The 24,441-nt window shown below is 41.0% G+C and overlaps 1 long non-coding RNA gene across 1 annotated transcript in view; it reads right to left on the bottom strand.

Moving 5' to 3' along the window:
* LOC144691731 (uncharacterized) overlaps positions 1-24,441 on the bottom strand; it is a 46,334-nt gene that overhangs the window by 7,061 nt on the left and 14,832 nt on the right. The window contains exons 3-4 of the long non-coding RNA XR_013579200.1: positions 8,652-8,711; positions 1,325-1,351 (exon numbers count right to left, since the gene is read on the bottom strand). This is a non-coding gene — a long non-coding RNA (uncharacterized LOC144691731). The remainder of the gene's footprint in view (positions 1-1,324; positions 1,352-8,651; positions 8,712-24,441) is intronic.

Raw genomic sequence — 24,441 nt, 5'->3', positions numbered from 1 at the left:
ACTGACACAGGCAGACTAAACCAGAGATTATAAAGCCGGAAATACAAATTAGATTTGAATCATGCACATAAAGTGGAATAAAGATTGGGAAAGATGGTTAGGATTAAGAAAGGGAGATAAGGGAAATAGAAAAAAAATTGGGAAAAAAAGTTGTTAAATCCCCAACACTAATTAACTTCTGAAGGAATAAGACTCCACATTTAACAGCAAGCACTGTTGTCTTCAATGTTGTTAATTAAAACCTTCACAAAAGGTTGTGAAACACATGGTAGTCATTGTTAAATGGTTTTGCAACTTTACTTTTATTGCTCCTTGTCTAAGTTTCCTGCCATGGACATTAGCAAAAGGAGCTGTATGAACTATACAGACTAGTAGTCCCAGCTTTGATTATTGGCCTTTTGCTGATTTTGACCAGGCAACAACTGGGGCACTACAGGCAGGAAGAGAGGTAAAGGGAAAAAAAAAATCAACCAGGTTCCCATCCCTGATCATTAAGTTATTCCCTGCTAGAAAATTTGCAGATGTGAATGTTAGATTAAGGTTCCACTGGGGTCAGTTATGATGGCTCTGGACAGAGTATCTTGGGTGAGATACTGGAAGGGTGCATGTGTAGAAAATTGGACAGAAATGCAACATTCAAACAAGCATCACAATTATCCATCAGGAAGTACTGCAGTCCAAAATTACTTCTCATGAAGGATTTACATACTAAGGTTTTTGAAATTTATAATGGCAATCGATGAATTGGGGAGGCGATGGCAAAAGTGGTATTTTCACTGGACTAGTATTCCAGAGACCCAGGGTAATGCTCTAGGGACCCAGGTTCGAATCCCACCGCGGCAGATGGTGAAATTTGAATTCAATAAAAAATTCTGGAATTAAAAGTCTGATGATGACCATGAAACCATTATCGATTGTTGCAAAAACCCATCTGGTTCACTAATGTCCTTTAGGGAAGGAATCTGCCGTCCCTACCTGGTCTGGCCTACATGTGACTCCAGACCCACAGCAATGTGGTTGACTTTTAAATGTCCTCTGAACAAGAGCAATTAGGAATAGGCAATAAATGCGCGGGCCTATCCAGAGATGCCCACATCCCATGAACGAATAAAAAAAAAATTCTTATTGATTATGGAAGCAGTGTAGGAAATTTTAAGCTGCAAAAATAAGAGCCATATAAAGGTTGGGTTTAATTTCTACACTTTGGATATCCACAAATATGAACTGCCGAGAGAGAGAACAAAATGCAAATCTAGAGCTTGACATAAATAAACCATTTTTTGCTCATTACTAATGCAGGTTACAGATTTTTGATGTTCCTTACCTCACATGTCTGATTGAATGTTGAATCCTGGAAAATAAGGAAAGGAATTTATACTTTTGCATCAATTAGCTACAGACAGCATGCAAGAATTTATGAATAAAAGAACAAAAGCATGGAACTGAATTTGTAATGCTGTGTGTTGTTTTATTTCTCCAAGCCCACTACAAACTTGAACAAAAACACCTGAACTTCTATTCTACCTTTCACACGAAACTGAAACTACTGAATACACTTGCCTTTTTAAAAAAAAAATTGTAATCACTATTCAGTTTTGATGAAAAAAGAAATATGCCCTTTGAGTGATAATGCTTCCAAATGACTGACTTGAGAAGATCCATGCATGTTGATCACATGTAAAACTTGACGTAAGCCAATTTTTAAAAAAGTATATATAAATACACTTTACAATGGAAGCAATTCAATAAACACATTCTAGATAGATGCATATTTTTTTGCCCAGTGTTAGCTAATACTCAGCAAAGACTTCAAGAAAACAAAACTGGTCTCCAAGGAGACTGGCAAGAACACAAAATAATTTGCCAGCTGAAGTAATAATGGTATATGTGTGCTCATCTTGTTACTTGAAATTGTTGAGAAACTTTACTGAAGACATTCTGTAAATGAAACAGTTACAAACCACAAAGAACCTCAAATGATACCTACCTAACTATAATGTTGCTGGCCTGTGAATGTTATGTTTCTCTAATATCAAATATGTAGACTAATTAAATTCAAATAATTTAAGCCAAATTCAATTAATTAATAAATCCTGTAATTAAAAATGTTAGCCTCTGTAATGATGATCATGAAACAACACAGCTGGTTCACTAATGTCCTTTAGGGAAGGAAGTCTGGCCTACCTGTAACTCCAGACCCACCACAATACGGTTGTCTCTTATCTGCTCTCTAGCAAGTCACTCAATTGAATCAAACCACTACAGAAAAGTCTAATAAGAATAAAATTGGAAAGACTATCTGCCATTGAACTAGGCACTGTATACGATAAAGGCACACCCTTCCTAACTGACCCTGCAAAGTCCTCCACACTAACATCTTTGGACTTGAGACCTCTCCCACAGGCTAGTCAAACCTGACATATTCATACTCACTGAATCATAGCTTCCAGCCAATGTCCCAGGCTCCTCCATCACCATCCCTAGCTATGTCCTGTGCCACTGGCAGGGTGGACCCAACAGACTGTGGTATACAGTAGGGAGTAGCCCTGGGAGCTCTCAACATCGACTCCGGACCCAATGAAGTCTCGTGGCATCAGGTCAAACATGGGCAAGGAGTTGCTGATGACCACTTACCACGCCCCTCAGCTAATGAATCAGTACTCCTCCATGTTGAACAGCACTTGGAAGAAGCATTAAGGGTAGCTAGGGTACAGAAGTGATGGACTTCAATGTCCATCATCAAACATAGCTCAGTGGTAACACTGCCGACTAAACTGGCCGAATCCTGAAGGACATGTCTGCCAGTAAAGACCTGTGGGAGGTTGTCAGAGAAGCAACGGAAAATACCTGACCTCACCCTCACTGATTTACTTGTCATGAATGCATCTGACCATGACAGTATTGGTAGGAATGACCACTGCACAGTCCCTGCGGAGACAAAATCCCCTTTTCACACTGAACACCATCATGTTTTATGGCACTACAATCGTGATAAATGGAATAAATTCATAACAGATCTAGCAGTTCAAATAAAACACTGAGTCATCAGCAGCAGCAGAATTCTGTAACGCCATGACCCAGCATATCCTTCGCTCTACATTACCATCAAGCAAGGGGACCAACCATAGTTCAATGAGGAGTGAAGGGGAGCATGCCAGAAGCAGCACCAGACAAACCTAAAAATAAGCTGCCAACCTGGTGAAATTGCAACACAGGACTACATGCACATTAAACAGAAGGAGCATGCTATAGACACTTAAGCTGCATCTCAACCAATAGATCAGATTAAAGTTTTTCAGTCCTGCCACATCCAGTCATGAATGGTGGTGGTCAATTAAGCAACTAACCAGAGGGGTAGGCACCACAAACATTCCCATCTTCAGTGATGACAGAGCCCAGTACACCAGTGCAAAACTCATGGCTAAACATTTGCAACTATCTTTCACCAGAAGTGTCAAGTATATGATCCATCTTAGCCTCCTCCTGAGATCCCCATCACAGATGTCAGTCTTCAGCCAAATTGATTCACGTGATGTGATATTAAGAAACAGCTGAAGGCACTGGATACATCAAAAAGCTATGGGCCCTGACAACGTCCCAACGGTAGTACTGAAGACTTGCACTCCAGAACTCTCCGCAATACTGGTATCTACCCAACTGTTGTGGTACGCCTTTAAGTCACAGAATTGTTACGGTGTAGGGGGCAGCCATCGGCCTATCTTGTCTGCACTGGCTGTCTGAGCATTTTAACTTAGTGCCAATCTCCTGCCTTTTCTCCATAATCCTGCACATTGTTTCTATTTAAATAATCACCCAATGCCCTCTTGAATGCCTCAATTAAACCTGCCTCCACCACACTTCCAGGCAGTGCATTCCAAACCCTAATTACTCACTGTACAGATGTGGCTATGATCTTTGTACATCACCAGATAGGAAATAATGTAAGGTACCACATGATATGTAACCTGTAGTGTATAGTCACCCAAGTAAGACATGTTAGCAAGAGTTCTCCAAGTTTGTACACTTGCTACTTAACCTTCATGAATAAAGAACCCACATTTGAATTTATCAATCCCATTTGAATGGTTGGTGAGTTTGGTGTTTAGCAGTGAGAAATGGAAACACAGCACAAACAATGTGTAAAATTGCTTAGGGATGTCCTGTGCATTAAAAGCACGACAAATGCAATCCAGTCAATTACTTCACCATCAGTTTATTCTGGCAAAGGTGTCATAGGAGAATAGAATGGCAGTCAGCATAAAAGCTAACCCAAAAATCTCTACCAGCATGTAAATAATAAGCGAGCAAAAAGAGGTGGCATGGGTCCTATTAGGGATAAAGGTGGTGATATATGCTTAGAGGTGCAGAACCAGGCTGGAATACTAAACGAACATCAGTGTTTACAAAGGAAGGGAATTCTAACAAAATACCAGTAGAAGTGGAGATGATAGGGGCAATGAACAGTGTGAAAATCAAGAGGGAGGTGATACTGGAAAGGCTGGCCATGCTTCAGGTAGTTAAGTACCAGGCTCCTAAAGGAAACGGGAGCGGCGATAGTAGTAGGATTTGCCATAATCTTCCAATCTTCCCTAGATACCAGGGAGGCGCCAGAGAAATAGAGTGGCAAACGTGACACCCTTATTCAAGAAAGGATGTGACAACTGTCCTAGCAACTACAGGTCAGTTCGTTTAACATCAAAAGTGGGTAAGGTTTCAGAAACAATAATCAGGGAAAAAAAGTATCAACAAGCACTTGAAGAGGTTTGAGTTAATTAAGTAATCCAGTACAGATTTGTAAAAGGCAGATTGTGTTTGACTAATCTAATTGAATTTTTGGATGAAGTAACATTAAAGGTTGATGAAGGGATTTGTCTGTACGGATTTTAAGAAAGCGTTCAGCAAAGTACCTCATAAAAGGCTAGTTAACAGAATTGAGGGTCATGGAATGTGTGTCAAATTGGATAAACATTGGTTTAAGGTCAGAAAACACTAAGTCGTAGTAAATAGTTATTTTTCATTCTGGAGGATAGAAATCAGAGTTGTTTCCCATCAGAATCAGTGATAGGAGCACTGCTTTTTTCTTGCTATATATTAATGACATGGATTTTGGATTACAGAGCAAAATTTCAAAATTTGCTGCTGATACAAAATTTGGAGGAGGGGTGGCAAACAGTGAGGATGACACGAATTTCCTGAAATAGGACAAAGATAAGCTTGCGAAAAGTGGCAGATAGAATTTAATAGAGAAGTGTGGGATGATGCATCTTGGTGGAAGGGATAAGGAGAGGCAATATAGACTTCATGGCACAATTCAAAAAGTGTTCAGAAACAGGAGGGACCAGTGGATTCACATGCATTGATCTTTGAAGGTGGCAGGGCACACACCGTAACTAGCAAAGCACGTGGGATCTTGGGCTTCATAAATAGAGGTATTGAGTACAAAAGCAGGGAAGTTATGCTGAACCTTTAGAAAGCTCTGGTTAGGCCTCAAGTAGGGTATTGCATCCAACTTTGGTCACCACACTTCAGGAAGGGTGCAAGGAACCTTGAGTGGATCCAGAAGGGATTTAGTAGAATAGGTTGGGGAGGACTTTAGTTAAAGCATTAGGTTGGAAGAGCTGGGGTGGTTCTCCTTAGAACAAAGGATATTGAGGGGAGATTAATAGAAGTGTACAAGATTATGACAGGTTTGGATAAAATAGACAAGTAAAAATTATTCCTATTAGCTGCTAGTACAAGGACTAAGGGGACACAGATTTAAGGTTTTGGGCAAGAGATGGAGGGTGCATGTGAGGAAGAACTTTTTACATGAGCGGTAATGACCTGAACTTGCTGCCAATGAAGGTGGTGAAAGTGCAAACAATCGATCATTCAAAAGGAAATTGGGAGAGCATTTGAAGGAAATAAACCTTCAGGGCTACAAGTAAGGGAGTGGGGCTTACTGGAATGCTCCACGGAGAGCTGGCATAGACTCGATGGGCTGAATGGCCTCCTTCTGTACTTTAAATGGCTTCAAATCTCTAAGTTGTGAGGAGGATTTTACAAAAAGGAGAGGAAGCTGGACAGCTGGTGGAGTTAAGGATGGAACTTTAGAGAATGGTGTCTAACAGCTGAAGGTACAGTCACCAATAATGAGCAACAGGGGAGATGCACAAAAGACCACAGTAATTGAAATAGGGTTTGGTGGGGGAAGCATAGGGATGGATAGTTTTGAGATGGAAGGTAGCAAGGCTGCTGCAGGATTTAAATACAATTTTAAATTGAGGGATAGAGCCAATAACAACAGTAACTTGTATTTATATGTTGCCTTTAATGTTGCAAAATATCCTAAGGCAGTTCACTGGAGCATTATCAGAAAACAAAATTGAAACAGCGCCAAAAAAAATCCATTAAGACAAGTAACCAAGAGCTCGGTCAAAGAGGTAGATTTTAAGGAGTGTCTTAAAAGGAGAGAAATGTGGCAGAGCAAAGTTTTACAGAGAAATTACAGAATTTAGGACTGAGGGAGCTGAAGGCATTGCTAATATAAGTCAGGGATGCATAAAAGGCCAGAATTGGAGGAACTCAGAGTTCTTGGAAGAATTTAAGGCTGGAGTAAGTTTCAAGGATAGGGAAAAGTAAGGTCATGGGCAGATTTGAAAACAAGAATGGGAATGCCAAATCTGAGGCATTGCTGGACTGGGGGTCAATGTAACTCAGCAGGCACAGGGTTAATGCATGAACAAGGCTTGGTGCCAACTTTGTTATAGCCAGAGTTTTGGATAAGCTCAAGGTTCTGGGAGGACAAAAGATGGAGTTCAGTCAGAAGAGCATTGAAATTACATAGGTCAGTGAGGACAGGGACTCTTATAACCATTGATCCTTTGACCTTCCAACACTGGGGTTTTTCCAACCACCCAAAGAGTCAATAAAGGAGAACAAATTTTAAAGAAGCTGCTCTACCAAAATACCTAGAGTATGTAGTGTTTCAGGGAGCTGGCACCATATTCATTGGAGAAAGAAACAAGATCTGCAAACAGTCAATGGTAGACCTTTCTTGAAAAGCAGTGCACATGCCAGTCATCAAGAGTCAATTGATTTGGCAAGATGATTCTTTGACTTGTATTTATATAGTACCTTTCATGACCTCAGGACATCCTAAAGTGCTTTACAGCCAATGAAATACTTTCATTATATAGTCACTATTGGAAGGTATGAATGATAAGGAGGAACAATTTACTGGCCCTGAGACTTTGCAGCAACAGCATCTCATTGTACTGCACTGTTTAGGCTTAAAAAATGGGAAGGATGCCAAGCACAGCTGTTCAAGCACCAGCTATCTGGAGAGTAATAAAATATGTATTTAGCAAAGCTAAATTTAAACAAAAATATAAAATTGAACAAAACTATGAAGTACTATATGCAAGACAGCAAAGCATTACGCTGAAGCAACACAATATGTTATTTAATGAATGATCAATACCTTCTTACCTAATTTCACAATTAATGCAAAAAAAATACCTTGAACACGTCTCCATGTCATGCTTCTTACTTTAAAAGAGCCAAAGGATTTCCTTCCTCCCATTTCTTTAACTTTAGTGACACTCTACTAGCAATCTTTATGTGAGAAAGTCATAAAACTCACTTTAAGCCTATAAATCATACAAGTAAAAAGAAAGCCCTCTGATATGCCCATTATGATGTAACATTACTGGTATCCAACTTACTGGCAGCAGTATGTCTAGTAGGTTCCAGCTGCCTTGCCACTTGGATGTGTTTAGACTGAAGGTTAAACACATTTTGAATATGAGCCAAAAGGCTGTACAACTACAAGTTAAAGTATTATTTCACAGTAAATTAGTACAGATTATGTCACTTGTTTATAATGTATTGCCATGTGTGAATATTTACTGTAGATATGCACACTGTAGTGCAGTACATACATATCAGCCCCTTCAATACAAGTTTGAATGTGATCTGTAAATTTGAATGCCTAGATTTGAAAGACAATACTTGCAATACCTTCCAGCTAAATTATTAGCATTTCAGATTGGTACCAAACCACTTACGCACACAAGACAATCTATGTAGCATATTTTATGGCAACACAATGGAACTACACTATATAGTGCTGGGACAATGACCTGTCCCTACAATTTCCACCTTTGTTTCATTTATTGAAGAGGAACTAGAGATGCCAGGTGCGTCCTCGCAAAAGCAGAATGAAGAAAAAAATCAAATTATCCAGATAGTTTCAACATGTTGCTGAGTAAGTACTGAGAAAGTTGTACTAACTGAGCTCTGAACAGTCTTAATCATATCTGTTTAACCAGAGAATGGATGTATTGTTAGAAAATTCTGGGAGGGGAACACATGAGACACAAAATATCAAGTAAGGAGAACAAAAAAATACATTGCTAGGGGTCAGGGAAGGTAAGCCATAGTTATAACATGTGTATAAAAAGATTGATTTACACGTTTTTTATATTTTGAAAGTGACTTCATTCATAGTGATATCAGTGATAAATTCTAAAACATGCCCAGTTCTTAATAAAAGGTTTGTAAAATTAGGGCAGAATTCTGTTTGTATGCACAAAGACCTGTTCATTTGCAAATTTTGCGACTCAGCAAATCAGCTCTATAGTTTGCTTATAAGCAGAAAATTTACTTACACATAGACTGAAACAACTGCGAAATACTGTGTAGTTCCAAAGGTTGCATGCTTCAGTACACTGTGTCAAGACAAAAACAACTTTATTACATTCCTGACAAATGTGCTTAACGTTCCAAAAATATAACAAATCTCAGTTGAAATAAAACAAACTTCCAAAATATCTTTAATGCAATTTTTAAAAACATTTTTATGTTTTTCCCAATCATCCCTTCCCAATCATCGGTTTACCCATAGCAGGACAATGCTTGTAGCTGGGAGTGTTGACAATTACTCCATTCCCCCGGCTCCATGAATGCCGCTGTTCAAGATTTGAGTGAGTGCTGTTAGACACATTCTGGTTAATTTCCCTCAGTCTCTGAAGGCAAGTATCCAGCCTCTACAGTCAACAAAACTGGAGGTATCAGGGAACTACAGGTATGAACGCATAACCAATCCTATCATCAGTATTATTCCAATCATACTACAGTTACAACTATTAAGAAAGGATAGAATTAATAGCCACATACAAAAATGTGGATTGATTCAGAAGAGTCAACATGAATTTGTTAAAGGAAATCGTGTCTAACTAACTCGGAGTTTTTTTGAAGCGGTAACAGAGATGGTTGATGAGGGCAAGTCCGTTGATGTGGTGTATATGGACTTCCAAAACGTGTTCAATACAGTGCCACACAACAGACTTGAGAAAAGTTATAGGTCATGGAATAAAAGGGGCAGTAGCAACATGGATACAAAACTGGCTGAGGAATAGGAAACAGAGATTAATGATTAATGGGTATTTTTCAGGTGTTCCCCAAGGGTTGGTATTGGGACCCTTGCTTTTCCTGATATACATAAGTGATCTAGATCTCGGTGTGCACATAATATTCATTTATTTGGATTCCCTGGTGTACCAATTTACATCTTTCATGTATGAGTTAAATTAATTAGTTTCACAGAATCGTTATAGCATAGAAGGAGGCCATTCGGCCCATCATGTCTGCACCGGCTCTCTGAGCATTTTAACTCAGTGCCAATCTTCTGCCTTTTCCCCGTAATCCTGCACATTGTTGCTATTTAAATAATCATCCAATGCCCTCTTGAATGCCTCAATTGAACCTGCCTCCACCATACTTCCAGGCAATGCATTTCAACCCCTAAAAGATTTTTCTCACCTCGCATTTGCTTCTTTTGCAAAGCAATTTAAAACTGTGCCTTCTGGTTCTTGATCCATTTCCGAGCGGGAACAGTTTCTCCCTGTCTACTCTGTCCAGGCCCCTCATGATTTTGAAAACTTCTATCAAGTCTCCTCTCAGCCTTCTCCACTCCAAGGAAAATGGTCCCAACTTCTCCAATCTTTCCTCATAACAGAAGTATCTAATCCCTGGAACCATTCTTGTAAACCTCTTCTGCAATTTCAAAGTTTGCTGACAACACAAAGCTTGGGAGAATTGTAAACTGCAAGGAGGACAGTGTAGAACTTCAAAAGGACATTGACACATTGGTCCGGTGGGCAGATAGGTGGCAGATGAAGTTCAATGCGGAGAAGTGGGAGGTGATACAGTTGGTACAAAGAACATGGAGAGACAGTATAAAATAAAGGGTACTATTCTAAAAGGTGTGCAGGAGCAGAGAGACCTGGGTGTACATGTACATAAGTCATTAAAGGTGGCAGGACAGGTAGAGAGAGCTGTTTCTAAAGCATACAGTATTCTAGACTTTATTAATAGGGGCATAGAGTACAAGAGCAGGGAGGTTATGATGAACGTATATAAGACACTGGTTAGGCCTCAGCTGGAGTGTTGTGCACAGTTCTTGGCACCACACTATAGGAAGTATGTGAACACATTGGAGAGAGTGCAGAAGAGGATTATGAGAATGGTTCCAGGGATGAGACACTTCTGTTATGAGGAAAGATTGGAGAAGTTGGGACCATTTTCCTTGGAGAGAAGGCTGAGAGGAGACTTGATAGAAGTTTTCAAAATTATGAGGGGCCTGGACAGAGTAGACAGGGAGAAACTGTTCCTGCTCGGAAATGGATCAAGAACCAGAAGGCAGAGTTTTAAACTGCTTTGCAAAAGAAGCAAATGCGAGGTGAGAAAAAACTTTTTCACACAGCGAGTAGTTAGGGTTCGAAATGCACTGCCTGGAAGAATGGTGTAGTTAGCTCAACTGAGGCATTCAAGAGGGCATTGGATGATTATTTAAATAGCAACAATGTTCAGGATTACGGGGAAAAGGCAGAAGATTGGCACTGAGTTAAAATGCTCAGAGGGCCAGTGCAGACGTGATGGGCTGAATGGCCTCCTTCTACACCATAACAATTCTGTAATTCTGTGAAGCTAGTTAATTTAACTCATACATGAAAGATGTAAATAGGTCCACCAGGAAATCCAAATAAATGAATAGTGCGTGCAGTTTGGACAGAGCTGATAAGTAACAGGCTAAAAACTTTCAAAGCAATTTTACTTGGAGAATGATTGACAGCATAATAAGAATTAATTCATAATTAGCATTATTACTATAATGTACAAGCACCTCCGGTGCCCCTCAACCCCCCCAAAGTTCCAGTAGCTTTCCTGGACTCCAGGATGCATGTTCCCCAGGTTTCTTCCCTCAATATATACAAATCCTTGGACCTCCTTCCAGTACTCCTTGGTCCCTCTGTTCAATGCTCTCAAATCCTGAGATTTTCCTCCCAGTGGTTCCAGGAATTCTCAACAGCGAGGAGACTCTCTTAGTGCTACAGGCCCCAGGACCTCCTTTGCATTGCAGCTAAATCTCAAGATTGCCCACAGTGCTGGTAAAGCAATGTCCCACATACCACTACTTGGGCTAACAGCTTCTTGTAAATCTTAACTGCGAACAACACGACAGAACAATAAATATATACAACAGATATGCAATTACTTACTAAGAAACAACTTACCCTCTTCATCACTTTTCCTTACTGTATAATGCAATACCTCAGACATAGGTTTAAATATAATCCCTATTTTAGGCAGGTTGATTTCAACTGGAAACACCTGAAGCTGTCAACTGGCTGCTTTCAGAAACATCCATAATTAAAACTTCCATTTAATGATCGCTTTATCCTGTTCTTGGAGTAGATGCAATAGGCAATTCCCATCTTTGATATTAGAGCCCTTAATATGTTTCTCTAATCCAAAAATTATTACCAATATTACAAGATATTTGCATCATTCCACAAGCATACATCCTGCCAAATAACAGACTTTAGCTGTTATCCTGCTATATTCAGGATCAGCAGCGTGGGAACTGGTTCCTTTTGGCCTTCCAGAGGGCAACAGGGCTCTGCAAAGCCATGTATCCCAAATTCTGAGGTAAAGAATTCAAAGTTTGATTTGGATTTACATTATTACCAGTGAACAATAGAGATTGGCAGGCAATTAATAGTTCCCAAATTTGCAAATCTTATACATACAGTACAATAATGTAATAACTAGGAATGAAGTACAATACCTTTAACATTAATTGAATTTGACCTCTCAGTTATGATATTAGCCCATATTAGATAGTAGAGTAGTATCCAGGATCTCAGGGTAATGGTCTGGTGACCTGGGTTCAAATCCTACCACGGCAGATGGATTCAATAAAATATCTGGAATTAAAAGTCTAGTGATGACCATGAAACCATGCCAATCATCGTAAAAACCCATCTGGTTCATTAATGTCCTTTAGGAAGGGAAATCTGCCATCCTTACCTGGTCTGGAGACTCCAAACCCACAGCAATGTGGTTGACTCTTAATTGCCCTCTGAAATGGCCCAGCAAGCCACTCAAGTTCTATCAAACCACTAAAAACAAGTCAATAAGGAATGAAACCAGGCAGATTATGCGGCATCAACCTAGGCACCAGAAATGACAATGGCAAACCTCAGACCGATCGACCCTGTAAAGTCCTCCTTATTAACATCTGGGGGCTTGTGCCAAAATTGGGAAAGCTGTTTCACAAACTAGTCAAGCAACAGCCTGACATAGTCATACTCACGGAATCATACCTTAGAGATAATGTCCCAGACACCAATATCACCATCCCTGGGTATGTCCGGCAGGACAGACCCAGCAGAGGTGGTGGCACAGTGGTATACAGTCAGGAGGGAATTGCCCTGGGAGTCCTCAACATTGACTCTGGACCCCATGAAGTCTCATGGCATTAGGTCAAACATGGGCAAGGAAACCTCCTATTGATTACCATGTACCGCCCTCCCTCAGCTGACGAATCAGTGTTCCTGCACGTTGAACACCACTTGGAGGAAGCACTGAGGGTGGCAAGGGTGCAGATTGCACTCTGGGTGGGGGACTTCAATGTCCATCACCAAGTCTGGCTTGCAGCACCACTACTGGCCGAGCCCTAAAGGACGTTCCTGCTAAACTAGGTCTGCGGCAGGTGGTAAAGGAACCAACAAGAGGGAAAAACATACTTGACCTCCTCCTCACCAACCTGCCTGCCGCAGATACATCTGTCATGACAGTATCAGTACGAGTGACCACCGTACAATCGTTGTGGAGATGAAGTCCCGCCTTCACATTGAGCATACCCTTCATTGTGTTGTGTGGCACTACCACCGTATTAAATGGGCTAGACTTCAAACAGATTTAGCAACTCAAGACTGTGGATCCATGAGGCGCTCTGGGCCATCAGCAGCAGCAGAATTTGACTCAAACATAATCTGGAACCTCATGGCCCAGCATATCCCCCAATCTACCATTACCACCAAGCCAGGGATCAACCCTGGTTCAAAGAAGAGTGCAGGAGGGTATGCCAGGAGCAGCATCAGGCATATCTAAAAAGGTGTCAACCTAGTGAAGCAACAACACAGGACTATTTGCATGCCAAACAGCATAAGCAGCAAATGTCAGATAGAGCTAAGTGATTCCACAACCAACGGATCAGATCTAAGCTCTGCAGTCCTGCCACATTTGGTCGTGAATAGTGGTGGACAACAGCTCACTGAAGGAGGCGGCTCCATAAATATCCCCACCCTCAATGATGGTGGAGCCCAGCGCATCAGTGCAAAACATAAGGCTGAAGCATTCGCAACAATCTTCGGCCAGGAGTGCCGAGAGGATGATCCATCTCGGCCTCTTCCAGAGGTTCCCAGCATTACAGAAGCCAGTCTGCAGCCAATTCGATTCACTCCACGCGATATCAAGAAACTGCTGAAGGTACTGGATAATGCAAAGACTATGAGCCCTGACAATTCTCTGGCAATTGTACTGAAGACTTGTGCTCCAGAAATTGCCGTGCCCCTGAACAATCTGTTCCAGTACAGCTACAACACTGGCATCTACCCAGCAATGTGGAAAATTGCCAGGTACATCCTGTGCACAGAAAGCAGGACAAATACAACCACCACCCCATCAGTCTACTCTCAATCATCAGTAAAGTGATGGAAGGGGTCATCAACAGTGCCATCAAGCGGCACTTGCTTAGCAATAACCTGCTCACTGATGCCCAGATTGTGTTCAGCCAGGGTCACTCAGCTCCTGAGCTCATTCCAGGCTTGGACTAAAGCATGAGCTAAAGAGCTGAATTCCAGAGGTGAGGTGAGAATGACTGCCTTTGACACAAGGCAGCATTTGACCAAGTGAGGCTTCAAGAAGTTCTACCAAAACTGATTGTGGTTGTTGGATGTCAATCATCTCAGTTCCAGGACATCACTGCAGGAGTTCCTCAGTGTAGTGTCCTAGGCCCAGCCATCTTCAGCTGCTTCATCAATGACCTTCCTTCCATCATAAGGTCAGAAGTGGCGATGTTCGCTGATGATTGCACAATGCTCAGCACCATTCGCACCTCCTCAGAAACTGAAGCAGTCCATATCCAAATGCAGAAAGACCTGAATAACATCCAGACTGGGCTGACAAATGGGAAGTAACATTTGTGCCACACAACTGCCAGGTAATGGCCATCTCCAAAAAGAGAGAATTTAACCATTGCCCCTTAATGTTCAATGGCATTCTGGGGGTTACTGTTGACCAGGAACTGAACTGGACTAGCCATATAAATACTATGGCTACAAGAGCAGGTCAGAGGCTATGAGTCTTGTGGAGAGTAACTCGCCTCCTGATTCCCCAAAGCCTGTCCACAATCTGCAAGGCACAAGTCAGGAGTGTGATGGAATACCCTGCACTTGGCTGGATGACTGCAGCTCCAACAACACTCAAGAAGCTTGGCAGCATCCAGGACAAAGCAGCCCACTTGATTGGCATTCCATCCATAAAAAACATTCACTCCCTCCACCACTGATGCACAGTGGCAGCAGTGTTTACCATCTACAAGATGCACTGCAGGAACTCAAAGCTCCTTAGATAGCACCTTCCAACCCCACAACTGCTACCATCTAGAAGGACAAGGGCAGCAGACACATGGGAACACCACCAGCTGGAAGTTCCCCTCCAAGCCACTCACCATCCTGACTAGGAAATACATCGCTGATCCTTCACTGTCGCTGGGTCAAAATCCTGGAACTCCCTCCCTAACAGCACTATGGGTATACCTACACCACATGGACTGCAGCGGTTCAAGAAGGCAGCTCATGACCACCTTCTCAAGGGCAATTAGGAATGGAAAATTAAAGCTGGCCAGTGACACCCACATCCCATGAATGAATATTTTAAAAAGTCGGTTGGTATTAGCAGGCTGTGTTCTGAAGCAATGATATAATATGTAAGGTTTTGTTATGTGGATATTCTGGGGGATAATTGGAGCATGGTTAATAGCTGCTCCATTATATAAAGAAATAATGCAAGAACAATTTAAATATTACTGTGCATTACAAGTTTTAAGTGACAGCTATCTTATTTATTGACTCGGTACCACATTTTTCAATTTAAGATAAATGGGGTGAGAAGCCTGATTTTACTAATGAACTTGAGCACTACATGAAACACCAGGCATTTTCCCTTCTTGCACCCACCTTATGTAAACCAAAGTTTCTTTATCTGCTTGATGTGGGTTAGGGGCAGGAGAGTGTGACTATGAGTGAGGCAGCTATGGGGATCAAGAAGGTAGCAATGAAAGAGCCTCAGCCCTTGGAATTGTCCAACAGGTTTGAGATTCTCCCAACTTGTGTGGACAGGAGCAGGGACTACAGGGAGGATGAGCATGGTGCAGGAGACCATTCAATTGAGGGGAGTAAAAAGGAATCTAGTTCTAACACAGGGCAGTACAGTCAAGGTCATAGATACTGTTCTCTGCAGCGAAGAGAGCTACTGTTCTCTGCAGTCAAGAGAGTGAGTCCCGAAGGCTATGTTCCTGCTCAGTGCCAGGGTTAAGGACATTTTCTCAGGGCTGGAGAGGAACTTGGATTGTGAGGGAAGAATCCAGTTGTTATGGTCCATGAGGGTACTAATGATAATAGGTGGGACTAAAAAAGGGATCCTGCTGAGGGAATATGGAGAGCTAGGGACTAAAAAGCAGAACCATAAAAGTAATAATCTCTGGATTGCTACCTGAGTCATAAGCAAATTGGCATAGAGTAAAGAAGATTAGATTGTTGAATGTGTGCCTTTTCATGAATCTCCTCCCCTGTTCTAATCAACGTAAACTCCATAAAATCCAGGCCTCTGCAACCCAAGTTCTCTCCTGCATCACATCCACCCTTACTCAACTGCATTGGCTCTATGATTCAGTGAATCAAGGTTGAAATTATCATTGTGGTTTTTAAATTCTTCCACAGACTCACTCCATCCTATCTGGGCAATATTCTTCAGCCAAACATTCTAGCCAATAGCTTAATCCTTCTGACTCAATGCTCCTAGTGTTCTAGTGCACTGCTAGATTAGGGCTGCATTGACGTGAGTGCCACCGTCTGAATTAGGTCTTCGGCTGAGGCCTCATTTGCCCACTTAGATGGACATAAAAGCTGCCCTGGCACTCTTTAAAGAATGAGCATCATTAAAACCAGATTGTCTGGCCTTTTGGCTGTTTCTGAGATCTTACTGCACCTAAGTCAGCTGTTGTGTTTCTTACTTTGCAACAGTGACTACACATCAAAAGGACTTAAAATTTGCTGTCAAGTGCTTTGGACCTCCTGAGGTTGTGAAGAGTATGATATAAATTATCCAGGGTAAGGGATTACAGTTACATGGGTAGACGGAGGAAACTGTTTTTTCCCTTTACAGCAAAGGCAGCTTAAGAGCAGGTTTAACAGGTGTTCAAATCATAAACCATTTTAAGAGTAAACAAAGAAAAACTGTTTCCAATGGCTGGAAGGTCGATCATCAGAGGGCACAGATTTAAGGTGGTTGGCAAAAAAACCAGAGAGCAACATGAGGAAAAGCTTTTTTCTTTAAATCTAATGAATGGTTAAGATTTGGAATGCACCATCTGGTGTATACAAATTCAATAGTAGTGTTCAAAAGGGAATTGGATAAACATTTAAAGAAGAAAAAATTACCAGGATATGGGGAAAGAGCACAGTTGTAGGAGTAATTTAATTACTCTTCGAAAGAACTAATGCAGACTCAATGAGCCAGATGGTCTCCTTCTGTGCTATTCTATGATACTGTTTGATGTTCACCCCATCATTTCGACATCATTTCGGCTAATGTATCCCTGGCCTATGGAATGCTCTTCCAAGACTCTTCTATCTTGCTACCTCTCTCCCGACCATAAATGTCTCCGAAAAACATATTCTCTCTCCAATTGTCCCTCTGTCTTCCTCCATTCCCCGCCCCAGTATCCACCTCTCTACAATGAAAAGAGCACATGAGATGTTCTTTGCACTTTAGGATATTACAACTTGTATTCATGAAGACTGAATAACATATATTAGTGTGTACTCGTGATTATACTGTGTTTTAGTTCTAATTGATACAATATTATTTCACACTTGGGTTAAAAAAAAACAGCATTCCATCCTGCAATAACATATTGGTCTCTCAACATGTGCTTAAGATTCCCTCAGGAAATTTGGTTAAAAATGGAATTTAACAAGTTAATCATTTATACTGCAGTGGTTACAAAGTGAACTGTATGACACGTTACCAACTGCAATTGCAGTTGCTTCAAAGAGACAGAAGCAGCCTGTTAGCAGGTTTCAGACATTCCAAGTATGCGCATCACTCCACTAGAAACAGGTCCAGTGTTCCATTCCTAACCTCATTCTATGACCATTTGTTGTACTGTCAGCCTCACATAAAGAATACCACTATTCTAGCTCCTACCTGATCTAACAAGATAGAAATGCTGAATGTTATCCAGACAATATAAAAACAATTGAGCAATATTTGGGATTTATAATCTCCAAGCTCCAGTATAATGAGGGCTTAATTTTTCCAATTAACAGTTACTCATAGTCACTCCACCCTTCACTGAAATCATTGAATGATTCCAGAAGTTCAGAAAACTATCCTGCTGCCCAAACAAAGGAGTAACATGAAAACCTCACAATTACCAGTGCTTTCGTGGTAATGCAGGTTGACTTTAGGAACAAAAAGAAAAACTGGGAAAGTCAAAAATTATGATCTAATTGAATAGCAGAACAAGCTCAAGAGACTGTATGGCCTACAAACGTTTCTATATTTCCGTATGCACATTTTTCACCAGGAGTCAGTGGACAGTGATGAACTGATTTTTTATCCCCTCTTTAGTGCATCAGGTCACTCATAGACAGGAGTCAAACGCAATCTTCTGTATGCATGACATGGAACTTCACCAATCAGAATTTTACCTATTGTACTAATCTAGGAGTCTGGCACAAGCTATTTTTAAAAGATATAAAAATGCACTAGATGATTATTTAAAATCAATAAATTATTTGGATTAAAAATGCAGCTCAATCCCAGGCTTGGTGTTAATCTGTCCCAAGTTTGCAGTAATTTCATACTGCTCCAAAGCCATTACAGTGGTCTTTAGAATTAGAGTTTAGTCTTTAGAAACAGTAAACTGGCAAAAAAAAAACGTCTTTATAGCTATATCCAAAACACAGGAAACAAAAGTGTAAGAAAAAGTTTGTCCATCTGAAGGTCAAATCTCATGCAGTAAAGTTTTGACTATAATAAGATTTTTCTCTTAGTGACTGGATTCAGTCTGGAGTATTTGGAATTTTATAATTGTTTTATTTTCATCAACTACTCAGAAGCTTTTAGTTGCAATTATAATTCTTGCATACATATTTCATCTTTAGTAAACACTATTCCTTCCGTGAGCAGTGAAAATAATCAGGGCAGGCTCCTCTTCAACCTACTGGATCCAGTAAAGCAGAAAGATGGTTCATAATTGCCCTTCCTGGGCCTCGATCTTATTAACTGCTCAGAGTGACAAGACCTTGTGTGACCCTTCCAAATTCAAACTACCTTTTACTAACTCACAAACTCAAACTCTGCAAGCAATATTCACACTCAGTCTGCCATAAAACTTAAATCAGCCACCCTCTATTGTAGGCACCTTGCATCTTCAAGATTTGTTGAGACTCAGAACTCCACGTATGGGCCCAGTGTTTGTGGTCAGCGATGAATGAACAGCGTTCACCACCCATTCTACTTAAAGCTGCCCAGAAATTTTTAGTGGGCTATTGTGCACCAACTTATCTGAAACCTGATACAGCACATCACCCTCTACAGGTGATACAGAGCCAGTGTGAACAGACTAGGGAATAGTGTGTCTCTTCAATCAGGTTGAAGGATCCTTACTGAGTTACACAGAGCCAGGAAGTAAGTTAGAATGTTTTAATTAATGTAAAATTATGTACAAAAAGGTGAGTGAGTAAGTGAGAGAGAAACAGAGAGAGGATTGAAGTAAAAGAAGCAAAGTTAAAAAAAAAAATCATTTTTTGTGGATCCCCAAAAGTAACTAAAATCTGAAAGAATGAGACTTCACTTTTGTAAAGGTGAATTTTCATGCCAAAGAGGTGGTTTGGTTGTGATTAAGACTTAGCATAGCATTAAAAACTTGCTGCACCTGAATATCAAGCCCCATCTTTTCCTGGCCTATTTAGTAGGTAAATACCACATCCTCACACCCTTCACTTAACTAAATACTAAGTTTCTCAATGAAGTACCGCTGTAGCAAACGTTATGGAACAGCAGGTCAAGTCAGATAGCAACTTCCTGACATCCATGTGCAGGCACTGGAAGTTTCTGTCCGATTTACTCCTTAATAACTGTGGCACTGATCATCGTTATTTTGACTACAAAATCTGGGGCCAAAGTCTACCTCCACAGCATAGTGGTGTTTTGTGTGAACACACTAGTCAACAGCATATTAATACAAAATGATATGCCAAACAAAGCTATTTTTGAGTTGTTAATTACAAAAATAAGCATCACTTTTAGAAGTATTCTTACATCGTAGCTAAGAAATGAATGTGTGCTCAAAATGGAAGGAAGGGTTAGTATGGGCAGCAAATATTGGGAAAGGTAACAGTCGGGGTCAGGAGGGCAGCACTGGCAATCGATCGGGACTTCAGCACATTATTTCAAACTAGCATTTTGGTCCAAAACTGAGGACGTGTTAAAATGTTAGAAAAACAGCTTTTCAGACATTAAAGCTAAGCTCCACCTGTCTGTCCAGGTTGAAGTGTTTGCCCTATTGCACTTTTTCAAAGAGAGGGACTCTCCAAGACTCCAAAATATTTACCAGTATTGAACCACAGTTATCTTGAAGGCCTGATATAGTATATAAAAAAGAAAATGGTTTATCTTTTCTTCCACATAACAGATTGAATGAGGTAAAGCCTTCAGAAATCTTAATACAGCCATTATTAATTTCTGTGAGCAGTAAACAACTAAGATCATATCACACTTTTTTCTATTCATTTATGGGATGTAGGCGTCGCTGGCTAGGCCAGCATTTATTGCCCATTCCTAATTGCCATTGAGAAGGTGGTGGTGAGCTGCCTTCTTGAACCACTGCAGTCCACAGTGCTGTTAGGGAGGGAGTTCCAGAATTTTGACCCAGCGACAGTGAAGGAACAGTGATATATTTCCAAGTCAGGATGGTGAATGGCTGGGAGGGGAACTTTCAGTTGGTGAGCTTCCCATGTGTCTGCTGCCCTTGTCCTTCTAGATGGTAGCAGTCGTGGGTTTGAAAGGTGCTGTCTAAGGAGCCTTGGTGAGTTCCTGCAGTGCATCTTGTAGATGGTTCACTCTGTTGCCACTGTGTGTCAGAGTTGGAGGGAGTGAATGTTTGTGGATGGGTGCCAATCAAGCAGGCTGCTTTGTCCTGGCTAGTGTCAAGCTTCTTGACTGTCGTTGGAGCTGCACTCATCCAGGCAAGTGGGGAGTATTCTATCACACTCCTGACCTGTGCCTTATAGATGGTGGACAGACTTTGGGGAGACAGGAGGTGAGTTACCCACCACAGGATTCCTAGCCTCTGACCTGCTCTTTTAGTCACAGTATTTATATGGCTAGTCCAGTTCAGTTTCTGGTCAATGATAACCCCCAGCATGTTGATAGTGTGATATTCAGCAATGGTAATGCCATTGAACATCAAGGGGCAATGGTTAGATTCTCTCTCTTGTTAGAGATGATCATCGCCAGGCACTTGTGTGGCACAAATGTTGCTTGCCACATGTCAGCCCAAGCCTGGTTATTGTCCAGGTCTTGCTGCGTTTGGACAAGTCATTTAGCTTCTATCATTTTAGGCATGAAAACACACCAACTAGAAAATATACCTCATTGTTTGAAAAGTTTAATTATGGCCTAATTATTCAAAATTCTCCCAATTTCATTTCTCTTCTTTTGCAAAAAAAAGAACCTAATTAACAGAAAACCTTTCATGGGACCATAAATGCCTGTTATTGTAGAGCAAGAAATTCCATGATAAACATCAAAACAATTTATTTTAGTGTATATATGCTGTTTCTCAGTTATTTAAATGATAATTAGCTTCAAATTTAATTGGCATTTGCATTCCTGAAAGATGAAACATTGAATGTTTTTCACAAATGAATCCTAAATCAATTACTTTATGCAGCAGGCTAGGCGCGGTATTTGTGTGACAATCTTAAAAGTACAGAAAAATCATTAACTATAAACAACAGAATTCTAATCAGTCAGATTTGTGCAAGGCAACTAACAAGAGAAAACAAGTTCCCTTTTCTGAACATGATTGTCAACAAAACTTGATATTTGCTTGAGCCACTGACGAGGTATAAAATGTTCAAAATAATCTATTTTTGCAATGTTGATTCTGGCTATTTTTCACTAATTTAAATAAAGGCAACTACAAAGGAATGAAGACAGAGTTGACTAAAACAGACTGGGAAAATAGGTTAAAAGCTAAAACAGTAGATAAGCAGTGGCAGACATTTAAGGGGATATCAAAGACTCTACAAGAAAGATAAATCATCCGTGGCTAACTAAGGAAGTCACTTAGACTTTTCCTGAGGCAGACAATACACATACTTTTTCCATGGCTAGTCTTTTTTCCTCTGAAACAGGTAGCCAGCTATAGCTTGAGGGGCTCCAATCCACATCAAGCATGGCTGACCAGGAGACTCTCCTGCTCTTACTGCCTGCCATTGGCATATTGGAGGAATTACAGGTTGATAACCAACCTGTTTGGCCACATTATGAATGCACCATCCATCCCACCAAGTCCTACAGTGGGACTCAAACCTGGAGCATCTAGCTCAGTGGTAGGGAGACTACCACTGTGCCGCAAGACCTCCAGAAGGAAGCTAAGGATGATATTAAATGAAATAAAAGCTGTAAAATGCTGTGAAGATTACTGGGAGGCCAGAAGTTTGGGAAGATTTTATAAACCAGCAAAGGATGCCAAAACAAAATTATCAAGAGGAAGAAATTAGAGTGTAAACTAGAAAGAAATATAAAACAAGCTTTGACAAGAATATAAAGAGAGTAGCTGAAGTAAATGTTGGTCCCTTCAAGGATGAGACTGGAGATTAATTATGGAAAACAAGTAAACAGCAGAGACTTTGAACAAGTGATTTTGTATCTGCCGTCACAGTAGAAGGCACTAAAACATAGAAACATAGAAAATAGGAGGAGTAGGCCATTCGGCCCTTCGAGCCTGCTCCACCATTCATTATCATGGCTGATCATCCAACTCAATAGCCTGCTCCCGCTTTCTCCCCTTATTCTTTGATCCCTTTCACCCCAAGAGCTAGATCTAACTCCTTCTTGAAAACATGCAATGTTTTGGCCTCAACAACTTTCTGTGGTAGCGAATTCCACAAACTCGCCACTCTCTGGGTGAAGATATTTCTCCTCATCTCAGTCCTAAATGGTCTACCCTGTATCCTCAGACTGTGACCCCTGGTTCTGGACTCCCCCACCATCGGGAACATCCTTCCCACTTCTACCCTATCTAGGCCTGTTAGAATTTTATACGATTCTATGAGATCCCCCTTCATTCTTCTGAACTCCAGCGAATATAATCCTAACCGACTCAATCTCTCCCCATATGTCAGCCTCGCCATCCCAGGAATCAGTCTGGTAAACCTTCGCTGCACTCCCTCTATAGCAAGAACATCCATCCCCAGATAAGGAGACCAAAATTGCACACAATATTCCAGGTGTGGTCTCACCAAAGCCCTGTATAATTGCAGCAAGACATCCCTGCTCCTGTACTCGAATCCTCTTGCTATGAAGGCCAAAATACCATCTGCCTTCTTTACCACCTGCTGCACCTGCATGCTTACCTTCAGCGACTGGTGTACAAGGACACCCAGGTCTCGTTGCACATTCCCCTCTCTCAATTTATAGCCATTCAGATAATAATCTGCCTTCCTGTTTTTGCTACCAAAGTGGATAACCTCACATTTATCCACATTATACTGCATCTGCCATGCATTTGCACACTCACTCAGCTTGTCCAAATCACACTGGAAGCAACTCTACATCCTCCTCACAGCTCACCCTCCCGCCCAGCTTTGTGTCATCTGCAAATTTGGAGATATTACATTTAGTTCCCTCATCTAAATCATTAATAAATATTGTGAATAGCTGGGGTCCCAGCACCGATCCCTGCGGTACCCCACTAGTCACTGCCTGCCATTCGGAAAAAGACTCGTTTATTCCTACTCTTTGTTCCTGTCTGCCAACCAGTTTTCTAACCATCTCAATACACTACCCCCAATCCCATGCCCTTTAATTTTACACGCCAATCTCTTGTGGGATTTTGTCAAAAGCCTTCTGAAAGTCCAAATAAACCACATCCACTGGCTCCCTCTCATCAACTCTACTGGTTACATTCTCAAAAAATTCCAGTAGATTTGTCAAGCATGATTTCCCTTTCATAAAACCATGCTGTCTCTGTCTGATTCTGCCACTGTTTTCCAAGTGCTCAGCTATTAAATCTTTTATAATGGACTCTAGAATTTTCCTCATTACGACATCAGGCTAACTGATCTATAATTCCCTGTTTTCTCTCTACCTCCCTTTCTAAATAGTGGGGTTACATTAGCTACCCTCCAATCTGTAGGAACTGTTCCAGAGTCTATAGAATCTCGGAAGATGACCACCAATGCATCCACTATTTCTAGGGCCACTTCCTTGAGTACACTGGGATGTGGATTATCAGGCCCTGGGGATTTATCGGCCTTCAATCCCATCAATTTCTCCAACATCATTTCCCTAATAATGCTGATTTCTTTCAGTTCCTCCCTCTCACTAAACCCTGTGATCCCCAACATTTCTGGTATGTTATGTGTGTCCTCCTTTGTGAAGGCAGAACCAAAGTACATATTTAGTTGGTCAGCCATTTCTTTGTTCCTCATTATAAATTCCGCTGTTTCTGACTGTAAGGGACCTACACTTGTCTTCACCAATCTTTTTCTCTTCACATACCTATAGAAACTTTTACAGTCAGTTTTTATG

This window comes from Cetorhinus maximus, chromosome 16 (assembly GCF_964194155.1).
Source record: "Cetorhinus maximus chromosome 16, sCetMax3.hap1.1, whole genome shotgun sequence".
In the NCBI taxonomy this organism is placed as follows: Eukaryota; Metazoa; Chordata; class Chondrichthyes; order Lamniformes; family Cetorhinidae; genus Cetorhinus; species Cetorhinus maximus.
Note: the sequence above shows the minus strand (reverse complement) of the source record. Positions and strands in the feature narration are given on the sequence as shown.